Source organism: Anser brachyrhynchus (genome assembly GCF_964034855.1).
Source record: "Anser brachyrhynchus genome assembly, chromosome: W".
Taxonomy (NCBI): domain Eukaryota; kingdom Metazoa; phylum Chordata; class Aves; order Anseriformes; family Anatidae; genus Anser; species Anser brachyrhynchus.
The window spans coordinates 24,246,009-24,273,994 of NC_137704.1; the positions used below are offsets into that span (position 1 = coordinate 24,246,009).

The following is a 27,986-nucleotide window of genomic DNA, read 5'->3' on the forward strand; positions in this document are numbered from 1 at the left end:
TATTGTAAAAGTAGTCTTGCTCTTGAGTGTTTTTTCCAGTGACTGTACTTTTACTGAGGAAACAATCTGTATTTGACTTCTGTACTAGTGACCTTCTCAGTTATGCAGATCATAAAGCTTGTAATCAGCTCTTCTCTTTCTTATTTTATGTGAGGTTCTTATTGTAGAGTTAATTCGAACAATAGGTTTTTAATGAGTCAAGCACTAGGATTTCTTGCAGGCTTGGCACAGATGTATACCTATTTTTGTTTTTCAAGGGAAAGTTCAAATCACTCAATTATGGATAGTAAAGATGAAACTGACTTATTTTTTCATTCAGAAATCTTAGTCCTGTCCTGTCCTAATTTTAGGACCTGGGGAGCAGGCAGTTGTTTGGGTTAGCTTTTGCCACAGAGCAACAAAATATTGAAATAACTTATTTCTGAGGCTTCACCAACTGTGAGAGCAGCCTGCTTGTCTCAGCAGAGTTTGAGCAGTACAGGCATGTTCACAGGGCAAGAAATAGCCAAAACAGTGAGGAAGATAATGATTATAGCTATTACTTCAGTGTCTTAAATCTGGTTCCAGTGTGGATTGGCATCCTGAGCCTTCCTTGTTCAACTTTCCTATATAGTAATAACCACATCATCTGGCAATGTGACGAAGAGTTTGTGTGATTCTCAGGTAAAGACATATCTATATGGTTGATGTGACAACTGAGGTTACACCAATAAGCATGGGATGAAATCACGATGTAGGAAATGTGCTTTGAGAGACTGGGAGAGTCCAAAAGAGTTAAAGATAGTGGAAAAAATGGTTAAGGGATGAGAAAAGGGGAAGAGCTTAGGAAAGAAAACCTGGAAGAGAGGTTAGGTAGCAAAGCAGCCAGACCATCAGGGCGAGGCAGGGAAGCTGGGAAGGAAGAGCAGCCCTGTCTGGAGAAGGAGGTATAGGGCCATCATTGAAACAGCAGTGCTAGCAGAGAATGGAGCAAGCAGGCAGAGAAGGGCGGATAAGTAACCTCTTGGCAGTAGCTAGAGCGAGAGGAGGGGATGGCAGCATTGCCAAGGGCCGTAGAGCAGGACAAAATTAATCATAAAATCATTCAGTTTGAAATAGGGTTGTTTTGGCATGCATTTTCTGAGAAAGTGAAGCAACGATTTTGTTTGAGTTGTACTCAACCTAAAATAAGTTTGAGCCAAGCTCTTATTTTCTTCCTTTGGAAAAAGCATCAAACTGTGAGTACAACAAAAGGATGGTGGTAGTGTTGTTTTTCCCAGCTGCAGATGCCTGTATATGTCCTACTTTAAATATATTAATTTGTTCTTAATGTGCTTTTAAGTCCTGGGTCAGGTCCACTGAAAACCCTGAAAAAATTCTGCCTGCTGGCTTTTCTGGTTCTGAGCCTGAACCGCTGTCTTACATATACCTGATTGAAAGTTCAAGTTCAGGGTATTTTATTAAATGTGCTTGGCAGCAGGCTGCAGTAAAGGAATAGATGATAACTTTGAAGGTAAGTCTGTGTGTTTTGGTGAATCAGAGATGATGTACTGGCATAAACGTTTAAATTATTTATATTTGTACACAGATGCAAATTACCAGAACAATTTAGAAGTTAGCAGATGTATGTAAATAGTTGTATTTAATTTGAAGTCAAAAAAGAAACTAAAATATCCCCTGAAAATACAAGCAAGCTTTTAAAGTTTTAATTTGGAGGGGAGAAAAAAGCAAATTAGGTAAAGATGGTTTGACTTCGTGCATGTTTTAAAAAAAAAAACAAACACAACAACAACAAAACCCACCATCCTAAAATGACAGATTTTTGTAGATGTAAATTGAATGTTCAGAAGTGGAATGGTGAAAGAATTCTGTTACTGGGGGTTAACCAGGTTAGTCGCTGTTGATGGTGCTGTGAGCACACCTCCTGTAAGGGGGTGTTATCAGAAGATTTTCAGTCTTTGCCTGAAGTTGCTTTGAGCTTTGCCAAATGTTATTTTGCATGAAACCGCCCCTATTAGCTTTAAACTGAAGGGGCTCAGAAGTCAAAGATACATAGGGAATTTAAGCCGAACTAATCCAGTATTTCCCAAAACGAGTCTAATGCAAGATTTATTGCTTTGTTTTTATCAAAATAAGCTTGACTTGTATTTAAGAAGCTCTAGTGCCCTCTGACCTTAAAATTTGGCAGTGGTAGGTCTTTGTCGAGGGTTTATTTGTGGAAAACCATCCCCAAATAAATGAAGTGAATAAGCCTTTGAAAAATGTGTAGTTTGCATATGCTCGCTGGTAACTTGATGCAGTTAAGCTGTTGTACTCTACCTGTCCCCAGTGTTTTCCAGCTGGGGACTAAAATTGGGTTTTCCCTGCTCAGCATAACTGAGCCATGGCAGACCTGAGAGTGGCAGTGAGTCCAGGTCTTCTCCATCCTCTGCACTCAGAGACTTTACAGGCTCAGGAGGTACCAGGAAGGAATCTGGTTCAAAAGGAGATGAAACCCAAGGATGAGGGAAGTCTGGATCTGACTGGGACACATGGAGACAACCGAAGGGACCAAGTCAGGAGAGGATGGGCTTGGGCTTGTAGGGCTTGGGGTAAATGTTGAAGAGAGGGACAAAAAGAGAGGACTTGAAGTGGAATGGGGCTGCCTAGCTGAGAAGGTTTTGCTTAATAGAAAGGCACAGGCAGGAGGATGTTGTAGAAAGTTATTTTAGAGAGTCAGAAATGTCCGTGCCCAAAAACGCATGTTCCTGGCTGAGTCTGGGATGGACCCCAAGTTTCCTCATCTTCTTCAGGTCTGCGGGTTTGTGTGGAGCTGACTGGCAAAATGTGGCTGTTACACAGAAGACAGCAGCGTGCTGCTGCTTGTGTTTTCTCCTCCATTAGCTCACAAATGAGAGGCCTGCAGGGTGGTCCAGGGGCTTTCACAGAATCCCAGAATGGCTGAGGTGGGCAGGACCTCTGGGTCCCTCTGGTCCAACCCCTGCCCAAGCAGGGACACCCAGAGAAGTTTGCCCAGGACCAGTCCAGGTGGATTTTGAAGATCCCAAGGAGGGAGACACCACAGCCTCTCTGTGACACCTGTGCTGGTGCTCTGCCACCTGCACAGCACAGAACTGCTTCCTGATGGTCAGGGAGAACCTCCTGTGCTCCAGTTTGTGCCCATGGCCTCTTGTCCTGGCACTGGGCACCACTGAAAGGTGGTGCTCCTGCTGAGGATCCATGCAGACATGTCTTAAGGTGGAAAGTAGGGCTTTTATTTTAGCTACAGTCCAGCACTTCATTTGCTGAAGTAATTTGACTTCTCCTTAGTGATTGAGTTAAAATAGCTTCTCTGTTTTCCCATCTTAGTGATTGCATGTGTGTAATTAGAATCATAGAATCATAGAATCATAGAATATCCCGAGTTGGAAGGGATCCATAAGGATCATCAAGTCCAACTCCTGGTACCGCACAGGTCTACCCAAAATTTTAGACCATGAATTACATCTGTACATGGAGCAACTTTGAAAACTTATTTTAGCTTTTAAACCAGTCTGAGTGGCCCCTGTTGCCATGAAGACATTCCTTCTCCTCCATCTTTCATTAGCAAATGAGTAATATGATTCTTCTGTGCAGATACAGAATTATCTGATTGGAAGGCTTACAAGATACCACGTCTCTACAGGAAGCTTTAGTATGACTCTCATATAACTTTACTAGCCTTGAAATTGCCTATCCATAAACATGAGATTTAGTGTAGGATTTCTGGATTTTTTTTCTCAGAGGAGAATTGCCTAGATTTATAAAGCCAGAAAATATCTCCTTGCATTATGGTATTTGCAAAAGCAAAATGTGTTCCGTGGGAGCTACCAGTTTCCTCGTAACGGGCAAAATGTACAGAGGGCGAGGAGGGAAGAAAGGGGGATGCTTCAAATGCAAATAGTAGATGTACTCTGGGGGGAAAGGGGGAATAAATCTGTTCCTCTTTGTATTAAATACAGGTTCTCTCTCAAGTGCGATAAATGGCATCTCTAATGCTGTATTAAGATTAATTAAAATTCTTGAGTTAATAAAATCAGGAACTGTAACTCTGTAAAAATCAGCTCTCAAAACCATATGTTCTAATGCATGTGCAGTTATGGGTGAACTTTGATCAGAGTTTAACTTGAGATTAATTCGTAGACATTAACTGGTGTATGTCCTAGGAAGCACATGGAGAACTCGGTGCTGCACAAATGTTTTATCAACTTGCAGCAAATGTTTACCCCACTTTCTGAAATCACTTTACAGAGCTCATGGCAGAAATCTGGTCTATTAACTTTTGTTCCTCTCCTTCTTCTCTTTTTTTCTTCACAGAAGGATGTAGAGGAGAACTCCAGGTTGTATGTGTTGCCCCTTCTAACCAGCATCTCTTTCTGAAACTCCTGTGTGTGCATGCCTTGTCTTCATGTAACCAATTGCTCCAGCTGGGGTGCTGAGATTCAGTTTAGCATGTTATGGTTGTCAGAGGAAATGTTAACACTGTGTATGAGTTAAGAGTCTGTTCAGTGCATAGTACCTTGTACAAAGAGAAAACATGAATGCTTAGAGTGATCTCCACCCTTTGGCGCTCTGTGGGGTGCATGTAGTGTGCAGAAGCACCACGTGTAGAGTACAAATGGTTTGTTTTGTCTTTTCCAGTCTTCCTCTTTATAAATCTTGTTTAAACCAAGCATTTCCTCATTTTGCATTATTCCTCAGTTGCACTATTTCATTCCATCACTAATTGTTTTGTCTGCTTGCAGTCAAAGGCAAAAGTACCCTTATAGGCTGTAATACCGAGATTAAGCAAGACCATGGGTGCAGGGAGATGTCTGCTGCAGATGCCATGCCATTTTAGCTCCAGGCTGCACTTTGCTTTGAGCAGGGCAGTGCTCGAAGGTAGATATTATCTGTATTATCAGCTAATATCAGATAATTAGCTAACTAGCTAATTAGCTAGTTAATAATTAGCTAACTAATAATTAGCTAACTAGCTAATTATCAGATGTAGGTATTAATTGCCTCTCCAGTCTTGGATCTGTTGTCTCTCTGCTTATTGTGCTCAGTTGTGTGGGCAGCCTGTGGGCAATAAATAACTCCTTCTAAGAGGATCCGCAGAATTTTTTGTTGGCTGCTGTGTAACATTTTTGTTTTTACAGCTGTATCTCATGTAGAGAAAATTCTGGCTGTTAAATTCTCACTTTACTTTTTTATTTTTCTTGAACTTATGCTGCATGGATTAGGTGCCCACTGTGCGTCTGTCTCTCCCTTAGCTGTACAGATCATGCTAAATTACTGTCCTGGAACAGACTGAACACTGTGTGGCTTTTTGGCTTCCATGTAGCTCTTATCCATTGAGTTTGATGATTTCTCATTTCTAAGCTTTATTGGCCTGTGTATCAAGAAGTTTATTTCATTCTTACTGGCAAATGTCTATCCATTAGTGTTTTATTGGAAGTGCAGACATATCTGGGATTTGTGTCAAATTCTGTCCTCTTCTGGCTTTGGTGCAAAAACATTGCAGCCTCCTGTAGGCGACTCATCCATTAGGTGGAAAACTAGTACTGGAAGATTCATCAGGTGGAAGGAGCTTCCTTTGTAGATTTTCAGTGTTGTTTTTTTTAATTTATGCTGTTGCTGAATGCACTGATGTTGAAATAATCCTGCTTGTTGCAGCTTTGGATCCATGTAAAATGGAGCATGCTTGAATCAATAAAGACATTGAACCATAAGACCAACTAGTTTAATTGGGATGATTTAGCTTAGTCTGATTCTGCTAATATCCTTGAAGAAAGGATCTAATTAGGCATGACTAGAAGTTTAATTTAGACGGTAAAACAGTTGCTTTTTGCTTTTGCCTGATTCAGATTCATCTATAGCTAATTTAGGTATCGGTGGTTTAATAACCAAGCATGGTATTTGAAAACAAGCTAGGATGATTTTCAAAACAAATAAAAAGTCAATGATTTTTTTTTTCTTATCTGTTGAAATAATGCAGTATTCCATGTTTTCCATCTCTCTTTCTGTAAGAGGACAATGTGCTAGACACAATACTTAAATGTGATGGAAAGTTAGGTGTTTAGACTTCTACATGGTCCTGGAGTTGGCTAACAGATCTGGGGATGTTCTTCTAAAAGAAAGACTTGGTGATTTTTTTGGCTGAGCCTCTGTTTTATGGACTTTCTTTTCTACAGAAATATTTGTTTATTCTCTCCATTGAAACATCTTCCTGTGTATGAGATAAATTGCAAAACTTGCAAATTTCAACTTTAACTTCTCAGATTACTTGTAATCCTGGCTGCTGCTTTTCCTGAATAAGCAAAACTCCTACTAGACGCCTTCTTAGGCTTCGGTAAACATCGTCTTCCCTATGACTGAATACTGTGCCTTAGATGCTCTTTTTAATCCATTTCAATTTATGCTGCTATCACTGATATAATTTGGCTAAGCAGCTCTTGGTTGGTAAGAAACTGTCATTACTTGGAGACAACTTTTCAGCATCCTTTCCTGCGAGTTAACATGCTGCATTACTAGGGGTGACAGGCACTTCCCTGGCTGGAGACATTTGTTGGAAGTGGGTCTAAAACTGTCATCCATCAACATCACAAATACAAAAACTGAATAGAAAGGTGATGGTCAGTTTTGTTTATGTTTGCTGCTCCATCTCTTTAGTGCTTACTGGAGATAAGGAAAAAAAAATCCTGATTCAGACTGGTTTGTCTGCTTTTAAAGAGAGATCCAGTGGCACAACTGTTCAGAGAAGTGAAGTAGAAGCCAGCCATAAAATTACTTTATCTGTAGCATGTACATGTCTAGGTGTTAAATGTGTCAACATTGCCTTTCCATTAGTTTTGGGAAGGACAGTGTTAAAAAACAAATCAACAAACTCATAGTTGTTCCAGATGTTCTTTGCATCTGCCCATCATTTTCTCTACTTGCCCAGGCTCTAAGTGAGTCTGGCTGTTGTCTTGGGCTAGACTTGAGCAGATCTGTGGCTGGTGATAAGACCCAGAGCAGCTCCTGGAGCCTTCCTGTGTCCTGCAGCAAGTGCTGCCTTCAGAGGTGGGAAAGTCCCCAGCTACAGCAATTCCACCTAAGCAACGTTGCCATTTGCCTTCAAGCAAAGAAGAATGTCTAAAATGTTTCTGCCTATAACAGGGATATAAACTATGGATTTATTTGTTTAACTGGCACTCCTGGAGGTGCCTGCACCCTGTTAATCTGCATGCCAACACTTGTAGGTAATGTGGCCTCTGTTTCTTCAACTGTATACATCAGTGCCACGAGGGACTACAGAGGGCTTCTTGGTGCCTGGTAGCTCTTTAGCAATGTGTCATATTGTCATTATCTCCTATATAAACTGCCTGTCTTCCTTCTTTGAAACTCGTTAGATTTGGTGTCTGCATTTCCTTTTGAAAGGTTACTGCAGGACTGTCATGGTTAGACACCTAATTTTCATCCAACATTTTTATTTAGCCCAAGTTCTTCCACGCTCTATGTTCTCCCCTCCACTGAATAAACACAGAAAAAGGTTCATTTTGCTATAGTAAGTGGTCTGTCTCATTCTCTTACAGTATTGTCTTTGTATCCTCACGCTGGTTTTGCCATTTTTGTGTAAATTCTTTTTACTTTGATATAGAATAAGATTGTACATGCCTTTCTGAAGGAGTTGTGCCAGCAGTATACAGTGGTATTTATGCTTTTATTTCTATGGAGATGTTTCAATGGATATTCTCTATAGATGATATTCTCTCCTTACATGACCGTATCATGGTGGCTCATGGCCACAGTGCGATGACTAGAACTCGTCTGCTTTCACCTGCTGTTCTTCCATCAAGGAGCCCCTTGTGTGCAGTAGAATTCACAGCAGGTTTTGGTGCTCTGATCTTTCTATTTCTACCATATTTAATTTGTTGTTGCAATCTTCAGTGTCATCATTTTGTTCCATCAAGGTCTGAGTTCTGTTCTGTATTGATAATTCTCCCATATTTGTCATCAGCAAATTTTATCAGCAGATCCTTACTTCCACTAGCTTCCTTATTGCGTTGTCCATGGCTCAGCTAGTTACTTGTTTACCCACCATAAAGCTCCCCTACTCCTTCTTAGCTTATCCAGCCTTATTAATGTCACATGGCATTTCATCAAAGCCTTTTTGTTGAAATGAAAATTCAGTTGATAAATCTTTTTACACTCTAAAGAAAAATGGTTGCTTTGTCAAACCCAAACTGATGGTTTAAAAAACTAGGGTTCCCTGTATGGTATTTTTTTTCCTATTTTCCTTACCTCCATGTTAATTCCTTCCTTTGTGTCTGCTATGAAATATTTCAAGCTGTTGAAGCCAATAATGAGCCTGTGCTAGTCTGGATAACGTTTCCTTCCTCCTCTCCCCATGCCTTAGCTGTGGGTGCTGCATTGGCTCTTCCCCAGTCTTAAGGCATCAGCCCTTGTTTGATGGATGTCAGGTGCTGGTTCCCTCAGCGTTTCCCCAGGGAGAATGCTGCCTGGAGCAAATTAACCTCTGTACTTTTGTTCGTCTGGTGATAACTCCTGTTTCCACACAGCTATCACCTGCTTTGGCCCCACATCAATATTGTCACTTACTGAAAGCTCTGTTGGTTTTTTTGCTGTTTTACCTTGATGATTTTTAATCTCATCACTACAGAAGTTCTTCCTCTTCTCTTGTTTTCTTTTTAATTACATGTCTGAAATGCTTGGCAAAAGTAATGAAGATAAATGAGCAGAAATGCAGTTTATTTGGACTCCCAGCATTTTTACTTTGCATTTGTCAAAATCTGGGTGATGGAAGTTCATTTCCCAATTGCACTTTCTGCCTTTCCCTACATCCGTGCTCTCTGCCATTCTCTGTTGACTTTTAGTTGCCTTAGGAAACATTGCTCAAATAACAGAGCTCGATCTTTTTTCCTTGAAAAGAGTTCTTGATAATCTTGTTGGCTCAGAGCTGCAGCATTGCTCTTGCTATTTGTGATCGGTTAATCTGGCCACTTACACTTAGAGTTTCTCAGATAAACTGCCTGAAAAAACCCTGTTAACTCTAATTCCTTTTGCCAGTAAGTTGCTATATTTGAGTTTGCCATTCAGGACAGTAGACCAGCATCAGCTGAACACTGCTGTCAAGCTCAGGCCAATATGAAACGTCACTCCATTTGATGATTGCTTTCTTGTTGCAGCTCTTCCAGGTGTTCAAAGGCAAAGTTAGGGATATCCTCCCTTTTGTACTCTGAAGGATCTGGTTGCATTTGCTTCATGAAATCCGCTCTCTTGACCTGCAGTTGAGCCAAGTCTCTCCGGAGGAAATGCAGCTTTCAGGCTGAGAGGTTTGGGGAGCACAGTTTAGAGTGGAGGTGTGTGTACATCATTCATCTAGGTAAAAGAGCCTGGCGTGCAGCTTTGGGTATTGGGAAACGTGCACCAGTGCTGGACCATGGGTCCAGGCTGCAGCTACCTGGTCTGCAGGCCTGTGCGATCACATAGAAAACCTGGGGAGTGCCTTCAATTATGGATATGCCATGTTGCTCACACCTGTTTAAAATACATAAAAAAAAATGTATAGTCTTCAGATCTGCCTAGCCCTGTAGTTCTAGAAATAATGAATAAGAAGTTTGGGCTTTTGTTTTTGAGACCTCAAACAGAAACTTGTTTTTCTTGGTTATTTCTGCTTTTCTTGGGAGACCTTGTCTGACACATGTGAACAACCTGAGGTTGCACAGCTCATCCAAAGCACAGGACAAATTAAAATGAACCTTTCTTTTGGGGCTGTCTTCTTTTATCTTATATATAAATAGAGCTTAATTCCTTATATTCCTTTACATTGTGATGATTCTCAGGTTGTACATCCCATGACTGGAAGTATTTTGTTTTTCACTGTCTGCAAGTTACAGCCTCTTGGCAGATGTGGCTATCTGAGGTTGGAGGGTTAGTTATTAGCAATGTGTCTTCCTTAATCATATTTACTGCTGGAAACCAGCTTTTCTGTCAAGGTATACAGGAGAACATATGAGCTGTAAGCTGGAACAAAGATGCTTCCAGTTACAGATAGACCGTTTTCCCCTTATGCAGTAAACTCTCTTTCCTGGGTATGTTGTAAATGTTTGAACACTTCTCATCTCTAATCGATCTACTGAAGATTTTCAAAGAAACAAAATGTAACTCTATAAATACACTCCTATGAGAACATAAGAACGTGGTTTGAATTAATGAAAACGAATCCTCATATTGCTGCCTGTGGTGTCTTCCATTCTTGCAAGTGATGGCCATTACTGGTTACCTGTTGGAAGTTAAATAGTTGCATTTGAATAGATGGAGCTGCAGTGAGACTGTCCATCTTTGGGGGCTGGAGAGTCTTTACATTTGAGCATGAACAAAGTTCATAAGTGCTTGTACAAAGTATCATGCTGATCAATCACTTGTGCATTTCATACAGGTGCTTTTAATTTATAGTGTCCTCATTGTGACCATGTTCATGTCAGTGGTGACCTGTAGTAACAGGAGCACTACCATGCCTCATGCTTTTGTTGGCCTGGGGGAAAAAAAAAAAAAAAGGAAGAGTTGATCTTCAAGACTTCCTTTTGAAAGAGGAGGTGCACTGAACAGGCTCTTCTGGTCCCAGTTCTAGGTGCTTGGTGACATCGCATAACCTGTGTGTCCATATGACCTGTCCTGACATGTCAGCCTTTTGGAGGTGCTTGAATGACTGTCTGTATGCATTTGCCTGCATGCAGTGTGGTCTGTTATCATTTACTCAGCATATAAGCTAAATATTTTTTTCTGGTGTTTTCAGAAACTAATTTCATATTGTTCTTTTGCCTTCCCCCATTTAAGGGTCAAGATGAGGCTGATCTATCAAAACCACCCTGGCTCAAAGGAGGGTAAGTGCTATCCTGAGACCTTGCTTCACTGTGTTTATAGTTACAGTATAGTTTGAGGTCTCCAGTTCAACTTAAGTAGAAGCAGCACTTCTGATGCTTTTAATGGCTGGTTTTAGGAATAATCAGGTAGCTATGCCTTGCTTAGAGCCAGGCTGCTGCTACATTTTATGGTCTCCTTTTAAACAGCTGGAGGTTGGCTGTGCAGCTCTTCTGAAGATCTGTGGTTAAGGACAAGGGTTTAGTTGCAATGTATAATCTAATGTGATGGGGGCAGGCACTTATGGCAGTAGTATTAAATAATCCTTGCTGAACACCACAGAGAGGGGTATTTTCCCTGGTGTCAGGTGTGACTGATTCAGGACAGGGAAAGAGTAGCTCACAAAAATTGCTGTGTATTTTGCTCTTAGAAATAAAGGTAGCTTTGGGGAAGTCTCCTGTCTTTGTAATGATTCCTGTGGTTAATGTAGAAGTCAAAACTGGAGCAGCTCTGGAAATCATTGCAGCTTTTCATTCAAACAGTGGTCATCATACCTCTTTTACACAGGTGAGAGTGAGAAACTGCATTCTTTCTGTAACACACTAGTTGCAGCAAATGAAGCAGACATTCTGATTGTGTGTAATTTCAGCATGATACTCAGCATAATAGGTGCCAGCATGGTAGCTTTCCTAGAATCCTCTATGGAAAAAAAAGGAATGACACATTTTCCAAGCTGTTAGGTTATGTGCCTCGTTCGTGATTAGAGCGATACAGTTTGGTAGTGGTGCACTCATTAGGAGCTGAGGTAGCAGCAGATTTGTCCTGATATCTCAGCAAGAGGTTGGCTTGCTACACATACAAGTTAATTCTCATACTACCAAAGTAAGCTTTCCTAATAAAATGCAAAGTTAAATCAGAGGCTTCATTATATGGCTTTCTGCTTTGGGAGTCATTGTTCTGTAAAGTTGGTATTCCCACAAAGCTTCCTCCACACCTGCAGATGCCTGGAGCTGCCTAGCAACCCCATACTTTCTTAAGGAGTCCAAGACTTTGATGGAAAACTGGCAATTAGCAGGAGCAGAAGACAGTGATTTATTCTAACTATAAACACCTTCACCTGCTTTAACAAGGAGTTGGTGCACTGAGTTTACTAGTGAAGCCTCACAAAATGATTTCCTAGCCTGAAAGATTCATACAACTGCAGTCCTGAAATAGTTAAAATTTATTTTGTCTGTTCAAGGCCATGTTTGCTCTAGTCTGTAAGTTTTTCCTCTTCTATGGGAGATCTAACAAAACAAATTGACTAATGTAGTTTTGATGAAAGTTTGGCTTGTTTACTATATCCCTACATGCAAGAGATTTCCAGAAAAGGTGGTGGTGGGTGGTGAACCTTTAATTCCACTATTAGCCACATTGTGGCTTAATTAGCCACAACATATATTAAAGCACTTAGGTTTGGAGTTCTTTCATGTGAAGATTAGAGAAGTGGTGTCCTTTGAGGGAAGTAATCATCTTCTGTCATCACAAACAATCTTTGCTTCCTTAAATTCTGAAGATTTAATGTAAGCATCTGTGTGATAAAGGTCATATTAAAAAATGAGTACATACTTCAAGCTATTTGCACTTTTAGCATAATGTAGCTTTTAAAAAAAAAGTACAATTATTACGGATCAGTTTCTGTGTGTAATATCTCATATCTGTGTATTTTATTTATTAGTGCAAATCATATTCTCACACAGAGACGCTATTCACTTCCCAATATAGCACTCCATAATAATGCTATAAATATTACAAGCATTGCAGAGGAGAGTTGCAGAGGAGTTACTCTATTACATATAAAGCCATGGTGTACATATTTGAAGCAGCGTTCTTCTGTCTGTACAAACACTGTAATTTTGTAAAGCAAAGTAGAGATTGTGCTAGAGTAGAGATTGATGTAGCTGAAAGCACAAGCTAAATAATTTTTGAAAATTAAGAACCGCTGATATTTTTTTTTTTTAATATTAGTAAGCTAATAGCAGGTTACCTGAGTGTATAACTATCTAGGTATTAAGATACCTCACTTCAGAGGAGAATGCAAGCACCTTTCAAATATTGCTGTTCTCTATCAGTCTGGCTTACAAGCGGTTCTCTTATTTTACAGGTGCAAAAACCTTAGTCTAACATAAATATTTTGCAAGAAAACAGGCTGTAACTAGACATGTTTCTTAAGTACGATATCTTGTTTAGGCTTGTATTGAATTATAAAATGTACAATTTTAGCTTTTTGTTGTTGTTTGTTTGTTTTTTCCCCTAGGAAACATCAGTGTCACAGTTTCCTTTCAATTGAATTAGAAAAAAAAAACCAACTTTGAAAATTCTGTAGAAAAGAAGTGTTATTTCCTAGCTGTGCTGTTAACTTTAGCAGGGGCATTGACTCTGGATTTTTACTTGTGACTATTTTGTTGAATCTTTTCTTCTTACAGATGCTCCCTTTATATTTTGCATATGCTTTCATAATGATTTGACCCAAATTTTTGACCCAAAACTTAGCAATAAATTAAACTGTATTGTGATTTAAATTCTTGACATCATCTGAATAGTCTTCTGTGACACCTATTTTACCCCAAAATAGTATTGCTAATATCAGGCAACATTTTGTAGCATTAGGACAGCAGAAAAAAATCCTGTTTGATCCCAGCAAGACCGTGCTGAGTTCTTATGCTTATATTTATTATTTGCTGATCTGGGCCAGATCTTTCTATTATAAGCCAGAAGGGATTATTGTGGTGTAACTCGAGCAAAAATATTTTCTGAAGCTGTGTGTTGGAAATGAGAATAGCCTTTAGTAAAAACACCATGTAGCCTTGCTGTAAGGATTTCCAGTACTAGTGATTTGTGGAAGAACTCTACAACTCAAAGCAAATGAGTTATAAAGTAGGTATGTGGCTTATTTCGGCGCCGGGCGCGTGCGGGATAGCTCCCAAAGGCATGCATGCCCTAACGCGGCAACTTGCTTTGGTTATATGCAGTAAAGAGTTACATATGCATGAAGTTTCCCAATACACCTATACATATGCATAAGCTATCCCCGCTTTGTATTAAAATTAGCTCCAAGAAGTCATTTCCATAAAGTCCTCCTGTCTGTGCTTGCGCAGTGCCTTCTGGTGGTAGTCATTGGGGGGTCGTGGGGATGAAGTCCGATAACTCCTCTTCATCACCACTAGTTGACCCCCTGCCTTTGTACAGACTCAGCTGCTCCTTGGCTCTTGTCCAAACCACAAGATCCGTCTCAGCTGGCTTTTGAGACAGGTTCCCCATTTTTGTCAGGAAACATCTTCTGTGAGGGGCCCCGAGACTCCTTGTTTCGGTTAATTTGCACAGTAGTAAGCAAAGACACTCAGCAACATCTATTTTAATGCAATTAAGCAAGCCCCCATTCTTCTATCCCTGGCTTCACTAGAGAACACATCCTTTGCCAGAGACTCCAACAGTTTAAACTAACTGAACTGCTGTAAACCTGCATCTTTTTCATGCCCGAGTTGGTCTCCTGTTCCCAACTGCAGGATCTAGTGCTCACGTTTTGCTGGCAGAGCAGTGTAGCAGACTGTGAATGAGGTTTGTTCCTTATGTAGGAGCACAAAGAACCGTGCACAGCTCTGTAATGCAAATATGTCGAATATTGCATGTGGAGGCAAGGGTAGTTCATGCGGTTACACTTGACTTCTTGCCTTCCCACCAGACTTGTTCAGCCAGCAGCATCTGTCATCTCAGCCATAGATTGGAAGTGTCACCCTCCTATGCCCAGTCAAAAAAGTCAATTTTACCATTGCAGCACTATGGCATGTTTATATATATAATAGACTCCTGCCCTCTTTTGACACAGCCTTGCGCTAGGTTGCGCAGTGACATCTTTCTCCATCCTAGTGTGGTCTGCTATAACACAGGTGGTTTGGTCATCATTTGTTTTTTTCCTAGACTTACTCATTTTTTTGACTTTTGGCTGTATTAAAAGTGGATTTGAGCAGGCCCTGCTTGCCAAGGAAGGTTGGCTGCCTGTAGTCACTTACCAGCCTACCAATTTCCACGGCATGTGTGAATTTGGTTCTCTAGATCATTTAAAAGTGCACCTCCATGTGTATCTTTTATATATGGAATATTAGTAAGAGTAGTTTGTCCCATACTACCTATTCTAGTAGTTGTCTTAAATCATTTTGGCTGACTGTGGTATAGCAAATCATCAAAATATACAGGTTAACAGTGCCAACCCTCTTACCTTTACGAAGAATGCTGCAGATCTCTGGTTCTACTGTTAGGTGAAGATTTTTGCCAAATCCATGCCACACAGAAGCTGTGGGGATAAGCCTGTCTTCACTTGCTAGTGGCAGCGACTGGGAAGCACTGGATGCTCTGAAAGCTTGTGCACAGTCTGCTCTGAGGTAGCTCAGACACTCAGCCTTGAGACTGGGAAAATGACTTTTCTTTTTAGTGGTTAAGCAAGTTTGTTTTAGTATTAAGTTTTGTTTGCAGTGAACTGATTCTTCCTGTTCTCATTGACTATGATATTAGCAAAGAGACTGGTGTTCTAAGGAAGCTTTTTGGTCATCTGTTTACTGTCTGTCACTGCTGGTGAGATTTTTTTAATCCTTTTTCCTCTTGAATTTCCAGGCCTGTAGGTGGTCTCTATGGCATTGATAGCATGCCTGATCTACGCAAAAAAAAGCCAATTCCACTTGTCGGTGATCTGGTAAGAGATTTTTCTTCTGCCACACAGTCACTGGTGCAAGTGGCTTTATATTTTGACATATGGTAATGTTCATTGTCACTTCAAAGAGTTGTAAGTTTCCTTCTTAGTTTAATTCTTACAAAAAGGGTTTAAGGAGTTGTGCTTGGAAAAATCTCTGAGAACAAGGTATGATTTCATACAGTGTTGCATTTATTTGGCAGAATTAAGATATTTTTCATGTTCATCTTCCTTCTTTTTCTACACAGAATATTTGATTATTTTTGTGCCTGCATTATTATTTTTTTCCTAAAAATCACATATTTTGTGGAAAGTTATGATGTCCATGTGAGATTTGGCAACTTACCAGAAGACTGGAATTTGAGAGGATAGATAAATGAACATGTGTGTTTGGATTTTTTAATGTAATTTGAAATATTGCCAGTAGGCTCCTGTGCTGAAGAAGCACAAGAACCAAGCAAGTAATGAGGACAAGTTTCTTATGGTTGTGTGATATGGTGAAATAAGGCTTCTCTGGGACAAATGATTTTCTGTTGTCTGTGTGATCAGTACACATAGCACATTCATAGTTGGGAGAGATGCTGTAACATCTGAAAGACCAAAGTTTCTATATCCTGCAATTCCTGTGAAAAGATGCATACAATTTTCTCTTCCAGCTTATGCATCGGAAGCCTAACGTGTCTTACTATCTGCTTGTGTCTTCTAACCTGTGCAATGATGGCATTAACTTGTGTTACTTCCTTTGTATGCTTTCATTCTCTCTCTACAGGCTATGGTAAGTGGAGCTAAAGACAATCCAACAAGTCTTTACCAGAAACAAAAATTATTATACCTTATTTTCCCTCTGCTTTAATGCTTTTTATTTTGAACCTGCAGTATTGCAGTGCATGCATATTCAGCACTCTGTCCTGCTTACATCACTGATGGAATGAACTTTTTGGTCTGTCTTCAAATAGTGTAAATCAGAGCATAAATGAAGGTCTCTGATAGGATTTGATGATTTCAAAATAGGTGTTGCTGGCTTTAATTTCTTTCTCAGCCTTCATCTTTGTATAGCAGTGTTAGGTGCTGCAAGGGCAGGTCCTGTGCTGCTCAAGGGTGCAGAGTGGCATTGGCATGATGTGAAAAGGGTCGGTTTCGAGGGGAAAATGCTGTTCATTGTATTCAGTGATGGCCAATGAATGTGATTCACCAGCACATTCAAACCTGTGCTCCTGGTTGTATCCTTTCACTGTCACATTTGGGAGTGTTATGTATGTTTTAAAACTGACAAAAAAACCCCCCTTTGTTTATGAATAAAGTTAAATATAGAAGATTGAGTCCCACGTAATGATCTTACGCAATACCAGTGTTACCATTTGTCCTGGTTCCAGTTAGGACAGAGTTAAGTAGCTCATAGTAGCTGGTAGGGTGCTATGTTTTGGATTAGGATGAGAAGAGCGCTGATAACATGCTGATGTTTTAATTGTTGCAGAGCAGTGTTTACACCAGGCCAAGGACTTTTCGGCTTCTTGCTCTGTCCTGCCAGCGAGCAGGCTGGGGGTGCAGCAGGAGCTGGGAGGGGACAGACCCAGGACAGCTGACCCAAACTGGCCAAAGGGGTATTCCATACCATCTGACGTCATGCTAAACAATATATAGGGGTGGCTGGCCGGGGTGGGGGGGCCGGCTGCTCGGGAATAGGCTGGGCATCGGTCAGCGGGTGGTGAGCAATTGCATTGTGCATCACTTGTTTTCTTACACATTATTATTGTTAATACTATTATCATTATCACTATTATTATTATTATTGTTATTATTATATTCCTTATATTCCTGTCTTAATAAACTGTCTTTATCTCAACTCACAGGCTTCACTTTCCCGTTTCTCTCCCCCATCCCAGAGAGGGAGGGGGGAGGGTGAGCGAACGGCTGTGTGGTGTTTAGATGCCAGCCGGGTTAAACCACAACAGTCCTTTTGGCGCCCAACGTGGGGCACGAAGGGTTGAGATATCGACAAATCTGACCAGAGTGTGTTAAACTAAAATTGGTATAAGTATTGGACCTGCTTAATAGTTGCTAGTCACGATGTTGATTGCCTTAATCTCCAGTCTGCTGTACCTGTTTTCCAAATTGAGTTTTATGGTGCGTTACTTTCTGTATGTGCTCCCTGTTGCACTGTTTATCTTTTCCGGGCCCTGGTTTAAGATCATTATGGTACTGTGCAGTGTAGCAATGGCTTATGAAATGATGAAATATCTGGTCACGACTTTAACCTGGTATTTGTACTCAGCACTGACGTCGACTCTATACTTTGGAACCCATATCTCGGAAACTATTAGCAATTACACCTATTGCCTGTTTTCGTTAGGGAGCCAATCTGTGAAGGGGACAGGGGAAGACATGTTTCCCTACCTGTTCACTCTCCCTTTCTCCTTCACCACCACCCTCTTATCCCCCGAGCTAGTTACGGTGGTTCTCCGAGATGTTGAATATCCTTGGGATACTCAGACCAGCCTGCTCTTGTTGTTATGTCTCCTGAATGCGCTTCAGATTTTGTGGAGGGTTAAACAACTACTTAGGAATCTCATCCGGAGATCTGTCTTGAGGCGGGATAGTTGCGAGTGGCAGGGAGTGTGGGAGGATATGGGCAGGTTTCTAGAGCAGTGGTCACCTCCAGTGTTTTGGACATTCACCCCTGAACAACTGCAAAATCCTAAAAAGCTGGCAGAATGCTTGAAAAAAAGGTGTCATGACTCTGGCAGTTCCAAAGTGACACAAATCACTGTAGCGTGCTGGGGTCTGGCTTGTGCCTATCGAGCTGCAATTGATGCTACTAGCAACCTACAGATGGGCTCGTGATCGAGGGGTGGACCTGACCATGGACACTATAGCACAGGTTATTCATGACTGTGAAACATGTGCTGCAATCAAGCAAGCCAAACTGTCAAAACCTCTTTGGTATGGAGGACGATGGCTGAAATATAAATATGGAGAGGCCTGGCAGATTGATTACATCACACTCCCTCAAACCCGCAACGGCAAGCGCCACGTACTTACAATGGTGGAAGCAACCACCGGATGGCTGGAAACATATCCTGTGCCCCATGCCACCGCCCGGAACACTATCCTGGGCCTTGAAAAGCAAGTCTTATGGCGACATGGCACCCCAGAGAGAATTGAGTCAGACAACGGGACTCATTTCCGAAACAACCTTATAGACACTTGGGCCAAAGAACATGGTATTGAGTGGGTGTATCACATCCCCTATCATGCACCAGCCTCTGGAAAAGTTGAACGATACAATGGACTGTTAAAGACTACACTGAAAGCAATGGGTGCTGGGACATTCAAAAATTGGAATACACATTTGGCAAAGGCCACCTGGTTAGTCAATACCAGGGGATCTGCCAACCGAGCTGGACCTGCCCAATCAAACCTGTTACGCACTGTAGAAGGGGATAAAGTTCCTGTAGTGCACGTAAGAAACATGCTGGGTAAAACAGTCTGGGCTACTCCTGCCTCAGGAAAAGGCAAACCCATTCGTGGAATTGCTTTTGCTCAGGGACCTGGATGCACTTGGTGGGTAATGCAAAAGAATGGGGAGGTCCGGTGTGTACCTCAAGGGGATTTGATACTGGGTGAGAATAGCCCATGAGTTGAATTGTAGTATGTTAATTATTATATAATAATGTATGTCCTCACTACCATGATAGCTATATATCATAGATGAAAATGGTGATTAATTAGAATGTATTGGACAGAGTGTAACCTGAGCATGACATAAATGGTATGGAATAAGGGGTGGATATCTGTCCTGGTTCCAGTTAGGACAGAGTTAAGTAGCTCATAGTAGCTGGTAGGGTGCTATGTTTTGGATTAGGATGAGAAGAGCGCTGATAACATGCTGATGTTTTAATTGTTGCAGAGCAGTGTTTACACCAGGCCAAGGACTTTTCGGCTTCTCGCTCTGTCCTGCCAGCGAGCAGGCTGGGGGTGCAGCAGGAGCTGGGAGGGGACAGACCCAGGACAGCTGACCCAAACTGGCCAAAGGGGTATTCCATACCATCTGACGTCATGCTAAACAATATATAGGGGTGGCTGGCCGGGGTGGGGGGGCCGGCTGCTCGGGAATAGGCTGGGCATCGGTCAGCGGGTGGTGAGCAATTGCATTGTGCATCACTTGTTTTCTTACACATTATTATTGTTAATACTATTATCATTATCACTATTATTATTATTATTGTTATTATTATATTCCTTATATTCCTTATATTCCTGTCTTAATAAACTGTCTTTATCTCAACTCACCGGCTTCACTTTCCCGTTTCTCTCCCCCATCCCAGAGAGGGAGGGGGGAGGGTGAGCGAACGGCTGTGTGGTGTTTAGCTGCCAGCCGGGTTAAACCACAACACCATTGCTACCAGAACATAAAAGTGAAGAGGTGAACCCAGTTATCATTATTACCAGAGAAACAAAAATTTGAGACTGGCTGTGGGCAGATGAGAACTAGTTGGAGACCTCCCAGAGTATGCATTTGACTCTTTTGAAATGTGAACTGTCATTTAAGAAAGTAACTTGAATGTAATAGACTGCTGGCTTGGTATCTGGCATGACAGAGTGCCTTTGCTCACATCTCTGGGGGTGTAGTACCAGTGCGTTTCTGAACATTGGTAGTCAATAACAAATTTTCTTCCTTCTAGTCACTGGTTCAGTCCTGGAAAGCTGGAATTACCTCAGCAATGGCCACTAGAACATCTCTCAAAGATGAAGAGCTGGTAAGTGGGAGGGTTGCTTGGCTCATGTTAACTCTCAGTAAGCAAATTAGGGGAGTTTGGCTCTCTGGGATGCAGAGCCAGCTTCACAGATGTCTAGAAGTATAGATGCAAAGCTTCTTGTATCATTTGTTTACAGAAACCAAACGTAAAAAATAACATTTAATATGTCAGATATGATCCTGAAAAATACAAACTTATTTCCTTCTGTGCTATCTATTATGGGAGACAGTGTGAGAAACTTGCTTTATGTAAAGTATCCCTCATCCACAAAATTTAATTTCTTCCATCTCTTCCACTTTCTTTTAAATGTCTGGAGAAACATTTTTGAAAGTGTGTTCTCTACTGCCGCTTGTAGAATTTGGATAAATTTGGCTGCTTCAAATGTGTAGATAAACTGCACTGTTCATGCCTTTTCCATGTGTTAACCAGCAAAAACAGGTTCAGTCACCTTCCTGGCTGTTGGTTTATGTGTGTTCTTGTCTTTCAGAAATCTCATGTCTATAAGAAGACCTTGCAAACCTTAATTTACCCTATCTCTTGTACAACCCCACACAACTTTGAAGTGTGGACAGCCGCAACTCCTACCTACTGCTATGAATGTGGGGGGCTGTTATGGGGTATTGCATGGCAGGGAATGCGCTGCACTGAATGTGGAGTCAAATGCCATGAGAAGTGCCAAGACTTGCTCAACGCTGACTGCTTACAAAGTGAGTAGTGGTTTTGCTGTTTTCTATCCCAAGAGGTACAGTGGAGTGTGGCTGTTCAAGAAGTGTTACAAGAGCTTTCCTAAATATAAAGGTGATAGCTCAGTGATTAGTGAAGATGTATTTGTTAAAATGACTGTGTATTTTCAGAAAAGGTGCCATTAGGCTAAGCCTGCACCCATCACCCTGTGGATGCAGCTCTGCTGATGCAGGAGAGCTTCTTTGCAATGTTGTACTTTGTGTGCTTTAAAGGAAGGTTTAGTAATCGACTCTTTCACATATATATATATATATATATTTTGTTTGTTTTAACATGTGTAATGTGTTTAATCTCTCTCTGTGTCAGCTCAAGTGGTGTGTTTGCTAGCATTTCCTGCACAGAAGAGAGGCAGCAGGGTGGGTGAATAGGCTACAAAGCTGGATATTCTGATTTTTGTTCTGTCCATCTTGCCCTGGTATCCTAGTCAGGTTTTATTTAAACCTTCAGCCTGTTTTACTGGATTTTAAGCAGTGCAACAGTGGGTTCCTGCTTAGGGAATACCATCCGTGGACTTAGCCAGGATTCTCTGTACCAAGTGCAGGTTGTCAAGATGTTGTCATTTGAATAGGAGTGCCCTGTGGCTGAGTCGCTATAGAGACCTGAGTCTGAATGAGGTCGGATGATGGATCAGGTAGGAAGGTATTATTTAAGTGTATGGGCAGTATCTCATCTTACTACTAGCAGTTCTGTTTTTGTTTTTCTGCAGTGTTCAAAAACTGAGCCCTCTCTTCAAAGAAAGCAGAGCTAATAATTTGCATAGTAAAAGAGACCTTGCACATACAACGGAGAAGCTTAAAATGATTTGATTTTTCTCTTTTTTACCAAAAAAAAAAAAAAGAGAGAGAAAAAGTATGATTTTAGGCATCTGGATTGGTCAAATTATTTTTATTTGCTCCTAAAACAGTTTCTTGATTTGGTCTCAAATTTATATTCCTGCTTGAGAGCAAAATATCTTAGCCTGAATGGAATAGAAGTTTCCACTGTGTAAGTGTTAAATCTTGAGGAGGAAGGTGGGGCTGCTTCTGTTCACTCTTGATTTTCTTGGTGTTCCAGCTTGAAATCAGAAGGAATCAGAAGTTTGTGAAGTAGAAACCAGCTTATTGGAAATCCATGTCAGCAATTATAGGAGCATAGGGAGTCAAATCCTGTACCTATCTCAGACTCCAGTTATTTGGGAAAGCCAGACTGGATGATCCAGCAAGGGATACTAAAGAATCATAGGTCACTTGTTTTCTTACAGCTTATCATGACACCTTACATGGACATTGCTGCTGCTTGTATTTTTGATGTGTGCAGAGTTTTAAATTAGTTATATTTAGGACTGATGAGCTATGATAAGTTTGTAGAGTTCACCAGAACCATATGCTAACTGGTGATTTTCAGCATTTGAGATGAAAAGCTGTTGGTGTGTATCCAGGCTTAATTCAGATGCACACCAAGATGTTGCAGTGTCATAATGGAGTCATGATATCTCAGTATGGGAAAATGTTATTGATAGCACAGGAAAATTAGTCTTGCATGAGCAGCAGTGAGGAAATAGGCACAAAGCTGTACAGAGGAGAGGTAATGAAGTCAAAAACAATAGAAGGAAAACTAAGTTTAACTAATGACAAAGAGGAAAAGTATTCCTGCAGAGGGCAGCTGTGGCAATCCATGTGCAAGAAGGAGGACTTCAGACTGGGATGGGTACTGAGCAGAGTTCAATTGTAATGGAGAAAATGCGTGTGAATGTCTTGAGAGAGGATGATATGAGTTTGCTTGTTCATCTTTCAAAAGAGAGGCTTGGCAGTGTGGAACACGAGGACAGGAATAATGCTATTTCAGGAACCTAAGAATAGCCATACTGGGTCTGTCCCGAAATCATCTTTCTAAAGGGATGTGATGGAGTCCAAGGCAGAGGTGTAAGACATGCAATGAAGAGCTCCTAAGATGCTCTCTCTTTATCCTTCACCTGTTCTTGGAATTACTGGAGGTCTCTGCTGCATGGATACACTTCCTTTCTTGCTTGGCTGGAAATGGATGGAGAGTGGTTTTTTTTGTTTGTTTGTTTTTGTTTTTTTAATCCTCATAGCATGTAAAGCTTTTGGAAAAAGGGGGCTTTTATCTCTTGCCCTGAGTACCAGTATAGTACTAACTGAAATACAACCAGTTGGGAAATGTTGATATCAAAGGAAGCCTTATGATGGCTGAGGATGGATGTGTAGGATGCAGAGAAATGGATGCAGAGAAGTAGGCCGAATTATGAAGAGGGTGGAAGGGAAGGACGTTACACTAGTGAGATACTGACAAAAGGGAGCTGCACAGTTCTGGACTAGCATTTGGAAAGCCTTAGTATTCTGCTTCTGCAAGTGTATGTCTTGTTTCCCAGTAGTGATGCTAATCTAAGTCCTCAATTACAGTTAAACTTGAGGAAAGAAATTGCCCTGGGATATCAAAATCTGGTTCTTTGGAGATCATGAAAATGAGGAATTGAGATCTCAAGCTTCAAACTTCTATTGAACATAAAATCTGTGTTGTGAGTATGATTAGCCATATTAGTGCTGTTTTATGGTGTACTGGAACAACAAACCTGGAGAACCTCACATAAGCTATGAGGACTGCAGTGCTGAATGCCCCGCTTGGTACTGTTTTGTCTCCTGGGGCTTTGGTTCACCACTGGAATTGTTCAACACTTTTTGACTCAGAACTGGAAGTCTGGCATGTTTGTTGGGTTTTGGATGAGAAAGTTCTGAGTTGCACTCTGAACAGATTGCATTCCAGAGACTGGCTCTGTGAGTGGACTGTTAGGGAGACCAATAAGTCACTCTTGTGATAATCATCTTGGCTTTGGTGTTGAATGATGATCAGGCACCATGGTGATGAATGCTTGTTTGCTTCCAGAATCCTGTGCAGGAAAATATTTGCACAGAAGGAAGAAGGGTACCTTTATTTGAAACTCAAATATCTATTTTAAGTTTCATGAATATATAATTTCTAAGCATTATCCGCCTACTGAACAGCTGTCTTCTATCCTGCCAGTGTTGCTTTCTTGACTTTTTCCTCTTAAAGCATGAGATAACAACACTGGCAGTTTACTAATAGCTGTATCAATACCAGTCCCAATATAGCCTTACTTGCTTTCTGTTTCCAGTTATAAATTGACTTGTGATTCATTCCTAGGGAGGAAGAGATAAGGAAAGCCCAGTACCATTTATATGGTACTATACATGTCTATACACAGTACTTGTGTAGTCCCTTGCCTTTTTATTGCCATTTACAGAACTACTTGAAAAGCTGCACCACTGGCCTAAACTTTTTTGACCCAAATCCAGCTGCAGGAGAAGCACTGGTGACCTTCCAGTATAGTGACATGCATTGGGTTTATATCAAATATGTTATATGTAATTAATCCTCTGATAGTTATTGTGGAAGCCATGGTGGTTTTGTACCAACAAGAAAATGTCAAAATTAAGAATTGGTATATTGTTGTGACAGAGGGTTTGTCTGTTCTTTACTCTGTTAGTCTGTATAGTTAAACACAGTATCTGATTCTGGATTTTGCACTGCAGTTCATGTGTAACCCCTGCAGGGAGACAAATATCTTTCCTGTGAAGGAATAGTGGAGCCTTTTTTCCTGGGCAATCATCTGGGCAGAGTGGAGGAGCAGGATATTTACGGGCAGTTACCTCTGAAAGCCAGGAAGCAGAGCCAAGCCTTAGAGGTGATGAAAGAGGGCTGTCTAGGGGTCTGTGTGGCATGGCTTGCATCTCCTGCAATTCAGGATGCCACGGGCAGCTGCTAGACCTGATGCAAGTCTTGGTGAATGGCCCCACTATTCAAGGTCTCTGGAGGTGGTGGGGATGTGAAATATGTTTTTAGCTAGGACTCTTCCATTTTTCTGTGTTTGCCGTCAAAAGCCTATTCAATGCTTCTGCTGTGCTTGCCATTAAGGCAATGATGCAGACCACGCTACTCCAAAATTGCAGTACCTCTGGTCCCATCTGTGTTATCAGCAGTGAAACATTTATGTTAGCAAGATGCCTGGCTAATAATTTCTTTAGAAAATGTTTCTGAAATAGAGCACTCACTCATGTATGACACTAGCCCTTAATGTTTGAGTTTGGTTCTTCATTACCATAAGGTCAGGTCAGAAACAAACCCTGTCCTGCCCTTTCTTTGTATTGTTACAGATTTCAGAATTCCTCATAGGAAAAGCAACTTTTTCAGCTTGGCCTCTTACAGTTTCTGTAGTTCTATGTATACAATATAGAGTTCACCTCCATCCCTAAAAGACCTAGTTCTGTTAATGCTGAATAGCATTTCTTATCTGAAGTTCAAAGTATAGTCCCTGGTGTAATTTCAATTTCATATTCCTTTAATAAGTGTTGGGTCTACAGCTGGATGATTGTCTGATACAGGCATCACTTTGGGTAGTGGTAGTTCATCACTGGTGAGTGAAGACAGCGGGGACTACATAATTAATTCCAGTATTTTGATTTCATTTCATCTTAAGCCAACAATAGGAAACTCTGGGGCCTTTTTTCAGATAAATTTTATTGTACTAAATGGAATACTGAACATCAAGCCTCTAGCAAATAAAATGAAAAAAATAATTATCAGGTAATGCAAAGTTATGGCTTGTTTTATACCCAGGTCTTTAATAGCATACCTTGGTATGCAGTGTTCTTAATGAATTTCTGAAACTTCAGTGGTCACAGTCTATTCTAAACTGTGTTTTTATTCTTTTCAGTTTGGATGGTGGAAGCTATAATTGAGTTTTGTTTCTTTATTGAAGTGAATTTAGTAACGGTAAAAGGTATTAGATTGAAGGTCCTAGAAATTGCTGTCTTTAGGCAATGTTAGTCACTGGGCATGCTGTTGAGCCTGCTAACAAGGTTCCCTGTTATGTTGTACTGCTGGGGGTCCTTTATGAGGGTGCATTCACAGAAGTTTGTTCCTATTTGGTCACTAACTGCTGAAACTCTCTTAGTATGCAAAATAGTAAAGTCTTGTATTAAGGTGCTCCAGATATATTTGTGCGCTTGTTCCAGAGGAAAACAATTTGGGGTATCTTTGTGATTGATGGCTGCCTTTGCACAGACTTGCACCTGTTTTAACACATTTTTAAGGTAATTCAGTATTTGGTGAACAGCTGGTGAAGGTCATTTTTCTAGGACAAGGCTTAATATAAGGTATCTGAGAAAAAACAAGCATGCAAAAGCATATTAAACTAAACTGAAATAATGTCTGAATGTGTTCACAGGACTTCTGTCTTGGTTTAACCATATCTGATTTAAGGTCATAACTTGAAATCTGTTTAAATGCAGACTGCATGTAGAAAGACCGTGTGTAGTCTCAGATTCCTGTATTTCATTTCACACCCTGGTTTGTCTGCCCTGTTAGCTCATGTCAGTGGTTTTATTAACTCATTCCTCACATCTGACACAACAGTCTGTGGTTGAGTTCTGACAGCAAATGTGGCTGTCAGAATTGAATAGGGAATAGTTGACTATGGGAGCATTCTTATCTCATAATTAAATGAACTTTTAAATCTTGTAAGAGGTATGCAAGTGACCAGAGGCCTTTGTTAAAGCAAGATGATGAGAAGAGGGGGCATGCTGATGTCTGCTGTTATGGTAAACTTCATTTCTGGATCTTTCTCAACTGCAATGGTGTTGGATTTGAGCCTGTTCTCAGGAGAACAGTCTTGTCCCAGATTATAGAAGAGTCTGGGCATTCCCCTTCCATTATCCCCTCCCAGCTCTACGTGGTCCAAGTTTTTTTGCGTGTATGTTGAAAGGGAGGAGGGTCTGACTGTAAAGATCAATAGCAAGAGGCATCATGTGGAGGGTAACTCATGGCTTTGATCCTACCATTCCTATTCAATGAAGCATGACTTGGTGTGTTTGCCTGTTTCTAATGAGCATTGTTTACTTCCTGATGCACAGGAGCAGCAGAGAAGAGCTCAAAGCATGGAGCTGAAGACCGAACCCAGAATTTTATCATGGCCATGAAGGATCGCATGAAAATCCGTGAGTGAAACAAGCCAGAGATCTTTGACTTGATCAGAGATGTGTTCTGTGAGAGCAAATTGACACATGCACAGCAGATGAAGACGGTGAAGCAGAGCGTTCTTGATGGCACCTCAAAATGGTCAGCAAAGATCACAATCACAGGTGAGTGAAGGGAGGCACAGGTTCCCTCATTCTTGCTTGGGGCCCTAAGATAAGGAAGAGTTGGTGTGAAGCTAGAGAGAGCAGGCTTCCCTCTCTCTGCTCAGTGTACAGGTAGCAGGTGGAGATGCTCTTGCCCCAGGTGTTGTAATGTACCATGAGCTGAGGCTCATCAGGAAAAACTCTCATGAGTGATATTCCTCTTTCTTTGGCCAGGCTGATTTGCTGCTTCATGTGGTGTGTGGACACAGTGTTATTGGCGAGTAGTGATAACTCTTCTTTTTTCCTTCCAGTGATGTGTGCTCAGAGTCTGCAAGCCAAAGACAAGACTGGTTCCAGCGATCCATATGTAACTGTTCAAGTTGGTAAAACAAAGAAGAGGACAAAAACAATTTTTGGGAGTCTGAACCCTGTTTGGGAAGAGAAGTTTTATTTGTAAGTACTCTTACAAGGACTCTTTCTTACCCATTTTGCCTGTTTGTATGATCTTTGACAGTTATGCCATCTTTGTCAGTATGCAATCCCACACTGCCTGTAATGTATGAAGGTTTCACTTCTGCTTGGCATTGTGTGCCTGTCTGTAACAATGTGCATAGTGCACACTTGTCCACTTCATCTTTCTTACTTGTGTAATTGTCTGCTCTGTGAGCATTCTTATATTGATGTTTCTAGAGAAAGATAAAGAAAGGAAAATCTTTAAGTTGGTGACTTTTGTTCCTGTGTAATAGAAGTACTTTCAAAATTTTTTGGAATATAAAAGTGAAGTTT

General features: G+C 40.9%; 1 protein-coding gene, 1 long non-coding RNA gene and 1 pseudogene across 3 annotated transcripts in view; 1 reads left to right on the top strand and 2 right to left on the bottom strand.

Annotated features, from left to right (window-relative positions):
- LOC308184893 overlaps positions 1-27,986 on the bottom strand; it is a 470,974-nt gene that overhangs the window by 94,206 nt on the left and 348,782 nt on the right. The window lies entirely within an intron of this gene.
- The window catches only part of LOC308184773 (uncharacterized protein), a 242,858-nt gene that overhangs the window by 53,384 nt on the left and 161,488 nt on the right, over positions 1-27,986 (bottom strand). The gene's annotated exons all lie outside the window — the stretch shown is intronic.
- Positions 1-27,986, top strand: part of LOC308184729 (protein unc-13 homolog B-like) — a 67,100-nt pseudogene that overhangs the window by 1,946 nt on the left and 37,168 nt on the right. Inside the window, exons 2-8 of the transcript XR_013956144.1 lie at positions 4,315-4,340; positions 10,819-10,865; positions 15,490-15,568; positions 20,248-20,322; positions 20,810-21,029; positions 26,994-27,221; positions 27,512-27,653. The product of XR_013956144.1 is annotated as a protein unc-13 homolog B-like (transcript). The remainder of the gene's footprint in view (positions 1-4,314; positions 4,341-10,818; positions 10,866-15,489; positions 15,569-20,247; positions 20,323-20,809; positions 21,030-26,993; positions 27,222-27,511; positions 27,654-27,986) is intronic.